This window comes from Rhipicephalus microplus, unplaced genomic scaffold, assembly GCF_043290135.1.
Source record: "Rhipicephalus microplus isolate Deutch F79 unplaced genomic scaffold, USDA_Rmic scaffold_820, whole genome shotgun sequence".
Classification (NCBI taxonomy): Eukaryota; Metazoa; Arthropoda; class Arachnida; order Ixodida; family Ixodidae; genus Rhipicephalus; species Rhipicephalus microplus.
This window is the reverse complement of record NW_027465374.1, coordinates 15001-29696: the sequence shown is the minus strand read 5'-3', so window position 1 is coordinate 29696 and position 14696 is coordinate 15001. Positions and strand designations below refer to the sequence as shown.

Below are 14696 nucleotides of genomic sequence, written 5' to 3'. Positions count from 1 at the left end.
AGCAAACGGTGTGTTTCGGACGGCGTTTCGCTTTCGCTACTTGCGAGTGCTTTCGTGGTCCACCCCTCTATAAATACTCGGGAGGCGTCGAAGCCGGTTCTCCAAGCCGGACCCGTAGGTATCGTTGTGTGCTCGCTCTCATTGGCCCGCCTAACCAGAAAATGCCTGCGGTACACCCATTTGGATAAGAGTGCACGCAGATGCGGGCCTCGACGGCTACACATTTCCTCGGGCGGCCGCCTCCCGGCCTCCGTGGAGCGCGGGATGCACGGTCCCATCGACAAGCCTCTCCCGTTTTTACCGTGGCGTCGCGGTTCACCACGGCAGGCGGGTCGGTCTCCTCCGCATAAAAAGGGGGACCCCCGCTTTTTGTTCCACGAAATCGCACAAGCTTTTTTCGCATCCACGGTTTGCCACCGCACACCAAAATGCCGATCCGGCTGCCTACTTTAGCCAACAGGTGGAGCCAGGCGCGCCGTACTTGCGCGGCACTTCCCACGTCCACCGAAGTCGGTGCCAAGGACCACTTTCGGCGCCGGAGCCGCGTACGAGCCTACTCGAGGCGGAAGAACGAAGCCAGCAAGGGCCTGGCCGCAAGTGCGTTCAATTGTCGGGACGTCCAAGTCCCTCGTTCTTCCGTGCTTCCTCTTTCGGCAAGTCGTTGCGGCACCTTCCCAAAGCGCGCAGACCCGCTAATCGCGACGAGCGCGACGTGGCCGTGCCGCCTTTCCCTCGGCAGCAAGCAAAACGCCTGGCAACGTCGACGCTCCCCTAACCGCGATCTCGCACCGTGTTTCGTGTGGCGAATTCAAAAGCCGGCCGGCGCTGCTGCAACCATTACGGTCGGTACGCATACGCCGCGGAGGGCGGGACGGTCATCGGAGCGTGCGGTTCCTCCATCGAGTACTGCGCACCTCGGCCGTCGCATCGCCGTGCCATGACCGGCCGCGCGTCAACGCGAACCGGTGCCAGCGAGATCCCTCGCCTGCAAGAACCGACCGGCAGCCTCCGTCACCCGAGGACGCGGAGGCGCTTGCCGCGGACGGCGGGACGGTATGCACTGGTGCACAGCGGACCCGTCACATCGCCAGTTCCTTGACCGACCGCCGACGCTTGTGCCGTTCCTCTCGTACTTGGCAGTCGCCGCGCGATTGTCGGGTCTCGTTCTTGCACGCTCGAACGGTCGGGAGGGCACTCGGCTGGCGTTTCGGGAACGCGCAGCCTCGCCTTCTACCGACGTAACCACGACTCGCCGTTCGCGCTCCGCCGCTCCTGTTTACAGTACTAGGCGGTCCCGCAGCGGTCGGGTCGCGCATTTCGAGCGCTTCGAGCCACGGTGCAGTGGCGGGTCGAAAGCCGACCTATGAGTGCGTTGCGCCGTTTGTACCCGCGTCCGCCACCTGGCCGACCGTCCAAGGTCGCGGTGTTGGCGTCCGCTGGGCGCAACAATTTGTCACGGGGTGCCGCTCCACATTCAGGCAGCCCCGTGGGGAAAAGCCGACCCCGCGTCCAAACGGGGTCAGCGGCAGAAAGTGTCGGGCGCAGACGCAGCTGAGGCGCTCACCCTTCACAATCCGTTAATGATCCTTCCGCAGGTTCACCTACGGAAACCTTGTTACGACTTTTACTTCCTCTAAATGATCAAGTTTGGTCATCTTTCCAACAGACCGGCGCAACCGAAAGGCCGCGCCGGACATCGGTCCGAAGACCTCACTAAATCATTCAATCGGTAGTAGCGACGGGCGGTGTGTACAAAGGGCAGGGACGTAATCAACGCGAGCTTATGACTCGCGCTTACTGGGAATTCCTCGTTCAAGGGGAACAATTGCAAGCCCCTATCCCAATCACGAAAGAAGTTCCACGGGTTACCCAGTCTTTTCAGACAGGGATAAAGACACGCTGCTTCCTTCAGTGTAGCGCGCGTGCGGCCCCGGACATCTAAGGGCATCACAGACCTGTTATTGCTCTGTTTCGTGCGGCTAGGAGCCGCTTGTCCCTCTAAGAAGGTTGTAAGGTGCTGGGAACCCCGCACCTATTTAATAGGCTAGAGTCTCGTTCGTTATCGGAATTAACCAGACAAATCGCTCCACCAACTAAGAACGGCCATGCACCACCATCCACCGAATCAAGAAAGAGCTCTCAATCTGTCAATCCTCCCAGTGTCCGGGCCGGGTAAGTTTTCCCGTGTTGAGTCAAATTAAGCCGCAGGCTCCACTCCTGGTGGTGCCCTTCCGTCAATTCCTTTAAGTTTCAGCTTTGCAACCATACTTCCCCCGGAACCCAAATACTTTGGTTTCCCGGAAGCTGCCCGCCGAGTCATTTGAGTAACTCAGGCGGATCGCTGGTTGGCATCGTTTATGGTCAGAACTAGGGCGGTATCTGATCGCCTTCGAACCTCTGACTTTCGTTCTTGATCAATGAAAACATTCTTGGCAAATGCTTTCGCAGTAGTTCGTCTTGCGACGGTCCAAGAATTTCACCTCTAGCGCCGCAATACGAATGCCCCCGTCCGTCCCTCTTAATCATTACCTCGTATTCCAAAAACCAACAGAACAGAAACGAGGTCTTGTTCTATTATTCCATGCAAGTTTATTCAGGCGACTCGCCTGCGTTGAGCACTCTAATTTTTTCAAAGTAAAAGCACCGGCCATCTCGAGGCACACAATGAAGTGCACCAAGAAAGAACCGGCATGATGTTCAGTCCGAGCCGTCGCATCGGGTAGATGCACTACTCGTCTGGAACTGAGATCCAACTACGAGCTTTTTAACCGCAGCAGCTTTAGTATACGCTATTGGAGCTGGAATTACCGCGGCTGCTGGCACCAGACTTGCCCTCCAATTGATCCTCGTTAAAGGATTTAGAGTGTACTCATTTCAATTACGGGGCCTCAAAAGAGTCCCGTATTGTTATTTTTCGTCACTACCTCCCCGTGCCGGGAGTGGGTAATTTGCGCGCCTGCTGCCTTCCTTGGATGTGGTAGCCGTTTCTCAGGCTCCCTCTCCGGAATCGAACCCTGATTCTCCGTTACCCGTAACAACCATGGTAAGCAAGTAACCTACCATCGAAAGTTGATAAGGCAGACACTTGAAAGAAACGTCGCCGGCTCGTGGCCATGCGATCAGCACAAAGTTATCCAGAGTCACCACACAATACGGGCCGAAACCCGATCGATCTTGGTCTAATAAAAGCACCCGTTACCCAAAGGGCTCCAGGCTCACTGCATGTATTAGCTCTAGAATTGCCACAGTTATCCAAGTAGGAAGAAACGATCTAAGGAACCATAACTGATTTAATGAGCCATTCGCGGTTTCGCCTTATTTCGGCATGTACTTAGACATGCATGGCTTAATCTTTGAGACAAGCATATGATTACTGGCAGGATCAACCAGGTAATCGTTCGACTGCGCGTCCGTCCTCGCCTTCGGCGGGCCGGACGCAGTCTGTGTGCGGCGGAGGCCACCTTCAGGCGCCCCAACACGCTTATTTTGCACTCCGAGATGACGGCGTTCGAGCTCGCTACGGCACAACCTTCCCGAAAGACGAGTGGGAGCCGTGCGGCAAGAAGCACGTTCATGCTCGCTCTTTTTCGTTGCATCGACTCGGTCGCGCCGTGCGGGTTGCCCAAGCCCGCTGCACTGTCGGTGGACCGGCCGGAACTAGCAACGGAGCCGAGACTGCAAAGCCGCCAGACGACGGGTCACGCCCGCGTCTTCGGCGCTTTCGCATCTGAATCGCCCGAGGACGACACGGAACACACCTCGATATCGTGGTAAAACGGCACCGTCCGACAACCAGCCCCTAACGCATCAAGCGGATGAGGCTGCAGACGACTGCCGTGGATTCCCTGGAGCAGACCCGAGGACACGCTTGACGAGGCCGAAGCCCGCCGCATATCAGACACCCGGTCGCTTTCGCGTACGCCGCTCACGAGAACCCCCACATAATAGCAGCGATAAGTACCCAGACCTCCTTGGGCACTAATACGAGCGTACTCGAGAAAATTTCACCGCGGGTGTGCCCCGAAACGTGTGGCACGTTGAGCGTGCCACAAGTCTACGTCGCTCTCAAACCCGCCGAGGTCGTAGAATTTGCGACCCTACTCACGAAATTCCCACCGAGGATACGGCCGCAAACGTACCGCACCTTGGGTAGGCCACGAGTTTGTGCAACACTACGCTGACGGCACAGCACCGAGGTCGTGCGCGCACGCACGGGAAAATTCCGCCGCGGTTTCTGCCGAAAACGTGAGGCACCACGACTCTCCGCAAGTTCGCGTCGACTGCGAAAGACCGAAGTCGTGAACGACGTGTCCGCTACTCGCCGCCGACACGCTGGACACCAAACGTACAACGACTCGACGGCGTCGTAGAGGCCCACGACGCGGTTTTCCTTAACGACGTCTCGGCGTGGCACCGACAGGTTAGAACGGCCGACCAACGTTCCCTGTCCGCCGTTCGGCTCAGTCGAAGGGCTCGGCGACTTCGGCAACGCTGCGAAGCCGCACGGTGACGCACGCCATGTCCCCATTTTTTTTTTTTTTTTCTTTCTGCGTCTGCCGGGGTGCCCCTATAATAGCAGCGATAAGCACCCAGACCGCCGTGGGTCGCTCGCCCCGGCTGACGTGGTTTTTCGTACTCCTGCGGCGGTCGCCGTCAAGCACGTCCAAATACGCTACTTTCGTGGGCGCATTCACGCTCTTTCGCTTCGCCGGAGTGCCAGCACTCACTCTGCCAAAAACGGCGAACATCCGAGCGGCGGTTCCCACTTTTGCGTCGGCGTCGCAAACCCCGCCCCGGCAGACGAGGTTTGCCGTACTCGTGCGACGGTGGCCGGCGGGCACGTCGAAAGACGCCGATATCGTGCGCGAATTGGCGCACCTTGGCTTCACCGGAGTGCCGCCACTGACTCCTCCAAAAACGGCGAAGATCCGAGCGGCGCTTCCCACTTTCGCATCGGCGTCCCGAACTCCGCCCCGGCTGACGCGGTTTACCGTACTCGTGCGACGGTCGCCGGCGAGCACGTGGAAAGACGCCGATATCGTGCCCGAATCGGCTCCGTTCGGCTTCGCCGGAGTGCCAGCACTGGCTCGGCGAAAGACGACGAACATCCGAGCGACGGTTCTCACTATTGCGTACGCGTCGCAAACCCCGCCCCGGCAGACGCACTTTGCCGTACTCGTGCGACGGTCGCCGGCGAGCACGTAGAAAGACGCCGATATCGTGCCGGAATCGGCCCCGTTTGGCTTCGCCGGAGTGCCAGCACTCACTCGGCCACAAACGGCGAACATCCGAGCGGCGGTTCCCACTTAGCCGTCGGCGTCCCGAACTCCGCCCCGGCAGACGCGGTTGCCGAGCTCGTGCGACTAGCGACCGCGAAGCCGTCTCGCGACGCCGCTTTCGTGCGCGGCTCCCACTGCGACCTGGGTCACCCGAGGTCGACGAGCAAGAAAGAATGTCGAAAAAAAATTTTTTTTTTTTTGCGTCTGCCGGGGTGCCCCTATAATAGCAGCGATAAGCACCCAGACCGCCATGGGTCGCTCGCCCCGGCTGACGTGGTTTTTCGTTTTCCTGCGGTGGTCGTCGTCAAGCACGTCCAAACACGCCACTTTCGTGGGCGCATTCGCGCTCTTTCGCTTGCCGGAGTGCCAGCACTCACTCTGCCAAAAACGGCGAACATCCTAGTGGCGGTTCCCACTTTTGCGTCGGCGTCGCCCAACCCCGCCCCGGCATACGCGGTTTGCCGTACTCGTGCGGCGGTGGCCGGCGGGCACGTCGAAAGACACCGATATCGTGCGCGAGTCGATGCTTCTTGGTCTCGCAGGAGGGCCGCCACTCACTCCTGCAAAAACGGCGAAGATCCGAGCGGCGCTTCCCACTTTTTCGTCGGCATCGCAAACCTCGCCCCGGCAGACGCGCTTTGCCGTACTCGTGCGACGGTCGCCGGCGAGCACGTCGAAATACGCCGATATCGTGCCCGAATCGGCCCCGTTTCGCTTCGCCGGAGTGCCAGCACTCACTCGGCAAAAACGGCGAACATCCGAGCAGCGGTACCCACTTAGCCGTCGGCATCCCGAACTCCGCGCCGGCTGACGCGGTTGCCGAGCTCGTGCGACTAGCGACCGCGAACGCGTCTCGCGACGCCGCTTTCGTGCGCGGCTCCCATTGCGACCTGGGTTACCCGAGCTCGACCAGCAAAAAAGAAGGTCGAAAAAAAATTTTTTTTTTCTGCGTCTGCCGGGGTGCCCCTATAATAGCAGCGATAAGCACCCAGACCGCCGTGGGTCGCTCGCCCCGGCTGACGTGGTTTTTCGTACTCCTGCAGCGGTCGCCGTCAAGCACGTCCAAATACGCCACTTTCGTGGGCGCTTTCGCGCTCTTTCGCGTCGCCGGTGTGCCAGCACTCACTCTGCCAAAAACGGCGAACATCCTAGTGGCGGTTCCCACTTTTGCGTCGGCGTCGCCAACCCCGCCCCGGCATACGCGGTTTGCCGTACTCGTGCGGCGGTGGCCGGCGGGCACGTCGAAAGACACCGATATCGTGCGCGAGTCGATGCTTCTTGGTCTCGCAGGAGGGCCGCCACTCACTCCTGCAAAAACGGCGAAGATCCGAGCGGCGCTTCCCACTTTTTCGTCGGCATCGCAAACCTCGCCCCGGCAGACGCGCTTTGCCGTACTCGTGCGACGGTCGCCGGCGAGCACGTCGAAATACGCCGATATCGTGCCCGAATCGGCCCCGTTTCGCTTCGCCGGAGTGCCAGCACTCACTCGGCCAAAAACGGCGAACATCCGAGCAGCGGTACCCACTTAGCCGTCGGCATCCCGAACTCCGCGCCGGCTGACGCGGTTGCCGAGCTCGTGCGACTAGCGACCGCGAACGCGTCTCGCGACGCCGCTTTCGTGCGCGGCTCCCATTGCGACCTGGGTTACCCGAGCTCGACCAGCAAAAAAGAAGGTCGAAAAAAAATTTTTTTTTTCTGCGTCTGCCGGGGTGCCCCTATAATAGCAGCGATAAGCACCCAGACCGCCGTGGGTCGCTCGCCCCGGCTGACGTGGTTTTTCGTACTCCTGCAGCGGTCGCCGTCAAGCACGTCCAAATACGCCACTTTCGTGGGCGCTTTCGCGCTCTTTCGCGTCGCCGGTGTGCCAGCACTCACTCTGCCAAAAACGGCCAACATCCGAGCGGCGGTTCCCACTTTTGCGTCGGCGTCGTAAACCCCGCCCCGGCAGACGCGGTTTGCCCTACTCGTTCGACGGTCGCCGGCGAGCGCGTCGAAAGACGCCGATATCGTGCGCTAATTGGCGCTCCTTGGCTTCTCCGGAGTGCCGCCACTCACTCCTCCAAAAACGGCGAAGATCCGAGCGGCGTTCTCCACTTTCGCATCGGCGTCCCGAACTCCGCCCGGGCTGACGCGGTTTTACCGTACTCGTGCGACGGTCGCCGCCGGGCACGTCGAAAGACGCCGATATCGTGCCGTAATCGGCCCCGTTTGGCTTCGCCCGAGTGCCAGCACTCACTCGGCCAAAAACGGCGAACATCCGAGCAGCGTTTCCCACTTTCGCATCGGCGTCCCGAAGCCCGCCCCGGCAGACGCGGTTTGCCCTACTCGAGCGACGGTCGCCGGCGATCACGTCGAAAGGCGCCGAATTCGTGCACGAATCGATGCTTCTTGGTCTCGCAGGAGGGCCGCCACTCACTCCTGCAAAAACGGCGAAGATCCGAGTTGCGCTTCCCACTTTTTCGTCGGCGTCCCGAACTACGCCCCGGCTGACGCGGTTTACCGTACTCGTGCGACGGTCGCCGGCGGGCACTTCAAAATACGCCGATTTCGTGGGCGCATTCACGCTGTTTCGCTTCCCCGGAGTGCCAACACTCACTCTGCCGAAAGCGGCGATCATCCGAGCGGCGGTTCCCACTTTTGCGTCGGCTTCGCAAACGGCGCCCCGGCAGACGCGCTCGTGCGACGTACTCGTGCGACGGTCGCCGGCGAGCACGTCGAAAGACGCCGATATCGTGCTCGAATCGACCCCGTTTCGCTTCGCCGGAGTGCTGCCAGTCACGGCGCAGAAAACGGCGAACAAGTGTTTTTTTTTTTTTTCCTAGAATTTGTGTTATAGAAGGCACATTTGATATCGGACGATAATTTTCAACTTTATCACGCGCACCGATTTTCGTGTAGAGGTTTGCAAGTTTATGGGAATTTCTCCACTTGGAATAATGCGATTTAGTAGTACTACGAGAACTTCATGGATGTACTCAAGGGTACGGGGCAAGTCAGTTACGTCAACACCTGCAGATTTTTTACACTTCAAACTGAAAATTGTTGGTTGTGAGTCCTCGTGTGATATTAAAGGCCGATTCGCTAACACATAGAACAAAGAAAGAAAGGAAGAAAAAACGCCCGCGCTCGCTCAAGAAACCTGGGTTCGCAACAAGTGGCAACAACAAGCAACCGAGCGAGTGCGCCAAAACCCGTGGCGGCCGAACAAACGCGAAGTCCCAACCGCGTCAGCCGGGGCGGCACGGGACAGGAAAAATCACTTCAGCCGGGGCGGCGGGGCACCGAATAAACCTCGTCACCTCGTCGCAGGATAAAAGAGGAAACAAAAAGTCTAAACAGCGTCTGCTGGAGCGAATGCGTAATAAAACAACAACAACAACAAAAAAAAAACACCCGCGCTCAAGAAGTCTGCAATCCTCACAAAAGGCGACTGTGACCGAGCAGCGTCAGCCGGGGCCGTGCGGAAACGGAAAAACCGCGACTACCGGGGCGTCGAGGCACCGAAAAATCCACTTCAGCCGCGGCGAAAAAAAAAACAAAAAGAAAGACGGAGGGGGGGGGGGAACCACGTCTGCCGGGGCGAAGGAAAAAAAAAAAACGCGTCTGCCGGGGCGAGCCCGGGTGCGGCACCACCGGGAAAACTGTGGCAAACAGACATGGCGATCGAGTGAGTGGGCCGCCAGCCAGGCTCAGCCAAAAAGTGCAAAGTCCGAACTGCGTCAGCCGGGGCGGCAAAAACCGCGTCAGCCGGGGCGGCGCAAAAAACCGCGTCTGCCGGGGCGGCACGAAACCGCGTCAGCCGGGGCGGGGCGAAAACTGCGTCAGCCGGGGCGAAAAGAAAAAAAAAAACGCGTCTGCCGGGGCAAGCCCGGGTGCGGCACCACCGGGAAAACTGTGGCAAACAGACATGGCGATCGAGTGAGTGGGCCGCCAGCCAGGCACAGCCGAAAAGTGCAAAGTCCGAACCGTGTCAGCCGGGGCGACGCAAAAACCGCGTCAGCCGGGGCGGCGCGAAAACCGCGTCAGCCGGGGCGGCACGAAACCGCGTCAGCCGGGGCGGCGCGAAAACTGCGTCAGCCGGGGCGGCGCGAAAACCTCGTCAGCCGGGGCGAGCGAAAAGGGGGGGGGGGGAACCACGTCTGCCGGGGCGAAAGAAAAAAAAAACGCGTCTGCCGGGGCGAGCCCGGGTGCGGCACCACCGGGAAGACTGTGGCAAACAGACATGGCGATCGAGTGAGTGGGCCGCCAGCCAGGCTCAGCCCAAAAAGTGCCAAGTCCGAACTGCGTCAGCCGGGGCGGCAAAAACCGCGTCAGCCGGGGCGGCGCGAAAACCGCGTCTGCCGGGGCGGCGCGAAAACTGCGTCAGCCGGGGCGAGCCCGGGTGCGGCACCACCGGGAAAACTGTGGCTAACAGACATGGCGATCGAGTGAGTGGGCCACCAGCCAGGCTCAGCCAAAAAGTGCCAAGTCCGAACTGCGTCAGCCGGGGCGGCAAAAACCGCGTCAGCCGGGGCGGCGCAAAAAAACCGCGTCTGCCGGGGCGGCACGAAACCGCGTCAGCCGGGGCGGCGCGAAAACTGCGTCAGCCGGGGCGAAAGAAAAAAAAAAACGCGTCTGCCGGGGCGAGCCCGGGTGCGGCACCACCGGGAAAACTGTGGCAAACAGACATGGCGATCGAGTGAGTGGGCCGCCAGCCAGGCACAGCCGAAAAGTGCTAAGTCCGAACTGCGTCTGCCGGGGCGGCACGAAACCGCGTCAGCCGGGGCGGCGCGAAAACCGCGTCTGCCGGGGCGGCACGAAACCGCGTCAGCCGGGGCGGCGCGAAAACTGCGTCAGCCGGGGCGAGCCCGGGTGCGGCACCACCGGGAAAACTGTGGCAAACAGACATGGCGATCGAGTGAGTGGGCCGCCAGCCAGGCACAGCCGAAAAGTGCTAAGTCCGAACTGCGTCTGCCGGGGCGGCACGAAACCGCGTCAGCCGGGGCGGCGCGAAAACCGCGTCTGCCGGGGCGGCACGAAACCGCGTCAGCCGGGGCGGCGCGAAAACTGCGTCAGCCGGGGCGAGCCCGGGTGCGGCACCACCGGGAAAACTGTGGCAAACAGACATGGCGATCGAGTGAGTGGGCCGCCAGCCAGGCACAGCCGAAAAGTGCTAAGTCCGAACTGCGTCAGCCGGGGCGGCAAAAACCGCGTCAGCCGGGGCGGCGCAAAAAACCGCGTCTGCCGGGGCGGCACGAAACCGCGTCAGCCGGGGCGGCGCGAAAACTGCGTCAGCCGGGGCGAAAGAAAAAAAAAAAAACGCGTCTGCCGGGGCGAGCCCGGGTGCGGCACCACCGGGAAAACTGTGGCAAACAGACATGGCGATCGAGTGAGTGGGCCGCCAGCCAGGCACAGCCGAAAAGTGCTAAGTCCGAACTGCGTCTGCCGGGGCGGCACGAAACCGCGTCAGCCGGGGCGGCGCGAAAACCGCGTCTGCCGGGGCGGCACGAAACCGCGTCAGCCGGGGCGGCGCGAAAACTGCGTCAGCCGGGGCGAGCCCGGGTGCGGCACCACCGGGAAAACTGTGGCAAACAGACATGGCGATCGAGTGAGTGGGCCGCCAGCCAGGCACAGCCGAAAAGTGCTAAGTCCGAACTGCGTCTGCCGGGGCGGCACGAAACCGCGTCAGCCGGGGCGGCGCGAAAACCGCGTCTGCCGGGGCGGCGCGAAAACTGCGTCAGCCGGGGCGAGCCCGGGTGCGGCACCACCGGGAAAACTGTGGCAAACAGACATGGCGATCGAGTGAGTGGGCCGCCAGCCAGGCACAGCCGAAAAGTGCAAAGTCCGAACCGTGTCAGCCGGGGCGACGCAAAAACCGCGTCAGCCGGGGCGGCGCGAAAACCGCGTCAGCCGGGGCGGCACGAAACCGCGTCAGCCGGGGCGGCGCGAAAACTGCGTCAGCCGGGGCGGCGCGAAAACCTCGTCAGCCGGGGCGAGCGAAAAGGGGGGGGGGGGGGGAACCACGTCTGCCGGGGCGAAAGAAAAAAAAAAACGCGTCTGCCGGGGCGAGCCCGGGTGCGGCACCACCGGGAAGACTGTGGCAAACAGACATGGCGATCGAGTGAGTGGGCCGCCAGCCAGGCTCAGCCCAAAAAGTGCCAAGTCCGAACTGCGTCAGCCGGGGCGGCAAAAACCGCGTCAGCCGGGGCGGCGCGAAAACCGCGTCTGCCGGGGCGGCGCGAAAACTGCGTCAGCCGGGGCGAGCCCGGGTGCGGCACCACCGGGAAAACTGTGGCTAACAGACATGGCGATCGAGTGAGTGGGCCACCAGCCAGGCTCAGCCAAAAAGTGCCAAGTCCGAACTGCGTCAGCCGGGGCGGCAAAAACCGCGTCAGCCGGGGCGGCGCAAAAAAACCGCGTCTGCCGGGGCGGCACGAAACCGCGTCAGCCGGGGCGGCGCGAAAACTGCGTCAGCCGGGGCGAAAGAAAAAAAAAACGCGTCTGCCGGGGCGAGCCCGGGTGCGGCACCACCGGGAAAACTGTGGCAAACAGACATGGCGATCGAGTGAGTGGGCCGCCAGCCAGGCACAGCCGAAAAGTGCTAAGTCCGAACTGCGTCTGCCGGGGCGGCACGAAACCGCGTCAGCCGGGGCGGCGCGAAAACCGCGTCTGCCGGGGCGGCACGAAACCGCGTCAGCCGGGGCGGCGCGAAAACTGCGTCAGCCGGGGCGAGCCCGGGTGCGGCACCACCGGGAAAACTGTGGCAAACAGACATGGCGATCGAGTGAGTGGGCCGCCAGCCAGGCACAGCCGAAAAGTGCTAAGTCCGAACTGCGTCTGCCGGGGCGGCACGAAACCGCGTCAGCCGGGGCGGCGCGAAAACCGCGTCTGCCGGGGCGGCACGAAACCGCGTCAGCCGGGGCGGCGCGAAAACTGCGTCAGCCGGGGCGAGCCCGGGTGCGGCACCACCGGGAAAACTGTGGCAAACAGACATGGCGATCGAGTGAGTGGGCCGCCAGCCAGGCACAGCCGAAAAGTGCTAAGTCCGAACTGCGTCAGCCGGGGCGGCAAAAACCGCGTCAGCCGGGGCGGCGCAAAAAACCGCGTCTGCCGGGGCGGCACGAAACCGCGTCAGCCGGGGCGGCGCGAAAACTGCGTCAGCCGGGGCGAAAGAAAAAAAAAACGCGTCTGCCGGGGCGAGCCCGGGTGCGGCACCACCGGGAAAACTGTGGCAAACAGACATGGCGATCGAGTGAGTGGGCCGCCAGCCAGGCACAGCCGAAAAGTGCTAAGTCCGAACTGCGTCTGCCGGGGCGGCACGAAACCGCGTCAGCCGGGGCGGCGCGAAAACCGCGTCTGCCGGGGCGGCACGAAACCGCGTCAGCCGGGGCGGCGCGAAAACTGCGTCAGCCGGGGCGAGCCCGGGTGCGGCACCACCGGGAAAACTGTGGCAAACAGACATGGCGATTGAGTGAGTGGGCCGCCAGCCAGGCACAGCCGAAAAGTGCTAAGTCCGAACTGCGTCTGCCGGGGCGGCACGAAACCGCGTCAGCCGGGGCGGCGCGAAAACCGCGTCTGCCGGGGCGGCACGAAACCGCGTCAGCCGGGGCGGCGCGAAAACTGCGTCAGCCGGGGCGAGCCCGGGTGCGGCACCACCGGGAAAACTGTGGCAAACAGACATGGCGATCGAGTGAGTGGGCCGCCAGCCAGGCACAGCCGAAAAGTGCTAAGTCCGAACTGCGTCTGCCGGGGCGGCACGAAACCGCGTCAGCCGGGGCGGCGCGAAAACCGCGTCTGCCGGGGCGGCACGAAACCGCGTCAGCCGGGGCGGCGCGAAAACTGCGTCAGCCGGGGCGAGCCCGGGTGCGGCACCACCGGGAAAACTGTGGCAAACAGACATGGCGATCGAGTGAGTGGGCCGCCAGCCAGGCACAGCCGAAAAGTGCAAAGTCCGAACCGTGTCAGCCGGGGCGACGCAAAAACCGCGTCAGCCGGGGCGGCGCGAAAACCGCGTCTGCCGGGGCGGCACGAAACCGCGTCAGCCGGGGCGGCGCGAAAACTGCGTCAGCCGGGGCGAGCCCGGGTGCGGCACCACCGGGAAAACTGTGGCAAACAGACATGGCGATCGAGTGAGTGGGCCGCCAGCCAGGCACAGCCGAAAAGTGCTAAGTCCGAACTGCGTCAGCCGGGGCGGCAAAAACCGCGTCAGCCGGGGCGGCGCAAAAACCGCGTCTGCCGGGGCGAAATAAAAAAAAAAACAAAGAAAAAAGCCCGCGCTTAATCAAAAGAAAACAAAGAAAAAAGCTTGCGCTTAATCAAAAGAAAACAAACAAAAAAAGTTCGCGCTTAAGCCTGGCGGTGGAACCACCGGGGCAAACAGACCTGGCGATCGAGTGAGTGGGCCGCCAGCCGGGGTGAGCCAAAAAGTGCAAAGTCCGAACCGCGTCAGCCGGGGCGGCGCGAAAACCGCGTCAGCCGGGGCGGCGCGAAAACCGCGTCAGCCGGGGCGGCGCAAAAACCGCGTCAGCCGGGGCGGCGCAAAAACTGCGTCAGCCGGGGCGGCACGGAAAAACGAAAACCGCGTCAGCCGGGGCGACATCAAAATGAGGAAAAAAAAAAAAAAACTGCCTTAGGACACCTGCGTACACTTTCATGCGTTTGGGCATATCTCTCTGTAACACGCGCGCCCCTCGTTACGCGCGGCACTCTGTTTTCTCCGACACCCATATTTCGGCGGCATGTGGCACGCGCGCCCGTCCCTACGCACGGCACACCGCAGTGCTTTCTCGATATTTTTCTTTTCCTCCAACACCGTCATCTATAGGCTTTTAGTGACCTGTTGCTCGTGGCACAAGTTCGCTTGCTCTGACACCTCTTGCATGCGCACCGTTTTTGCGCACGGTGCTATGCCGCAAAGCACGGCAGTCGCATGCGTTTCTCTCAGGCACCTCTTTTTTGACACAACGCTGTGGTGCTTAGAAACACACGCGCCGCTTTTGCGCACAGAACTCCACCGTACAGCACGGTAGTCACGTTTGTTCCACACGAACAGCAGTGTGCATCGTGCTACGACACTTTGAAAGCTTTTTCTTCCGAGTCTCGACCGCGCTGTTCCTTTCGTACTTGGCGCGATTTTGGGACCAGCTTTGTTTTAAACCCCTACTGCGCGCCGTTCCTTTCGTACTTGGCGCGGTTCAGGGTTTGTTTCGAGCCCTTAGCCGCGCTGTTCCCTCCGTACTTGGCGCGGTTTAGGGTCGAGCTTTGTCTCGAGCCCTCTCCGCGCCGTTCCTTCCGTACTTGGCGCGGTTTAGGGTTTGTTTCGAGCCCTTAGCCGCGCTGTTCCCTCCGTACTTGGCGCGGTTTAGGGTTTGTTTCGAGCCCTTAGCCGCGCTGTTCCCTCCGTACTTGGCGCGGTTTAGGGTCGAGCTTTGTCTCGAG

At 61.7% G+C, this 14696-nt stretch overlaps 1 non-coding gene across 1 annotated transcript; it reads right to left on the bottom strand.

Annotated features, from left to right (window-relative positions):
* Positions 1-1578: 1578 nt before the first annotated feature.
* On the bottom strand, positions 1579-3393 carry LOC142795718 (small subunit ribosomal RNA). Its single transcript, XR_012893250.1, has one exon. It is a non-coding gene; the product is annotated as a small subunit ribosomal RNA (ribosomal RNA).
* Between the last annotated feature and the right edge of the window lie 11303 nt (positions 3394-14696).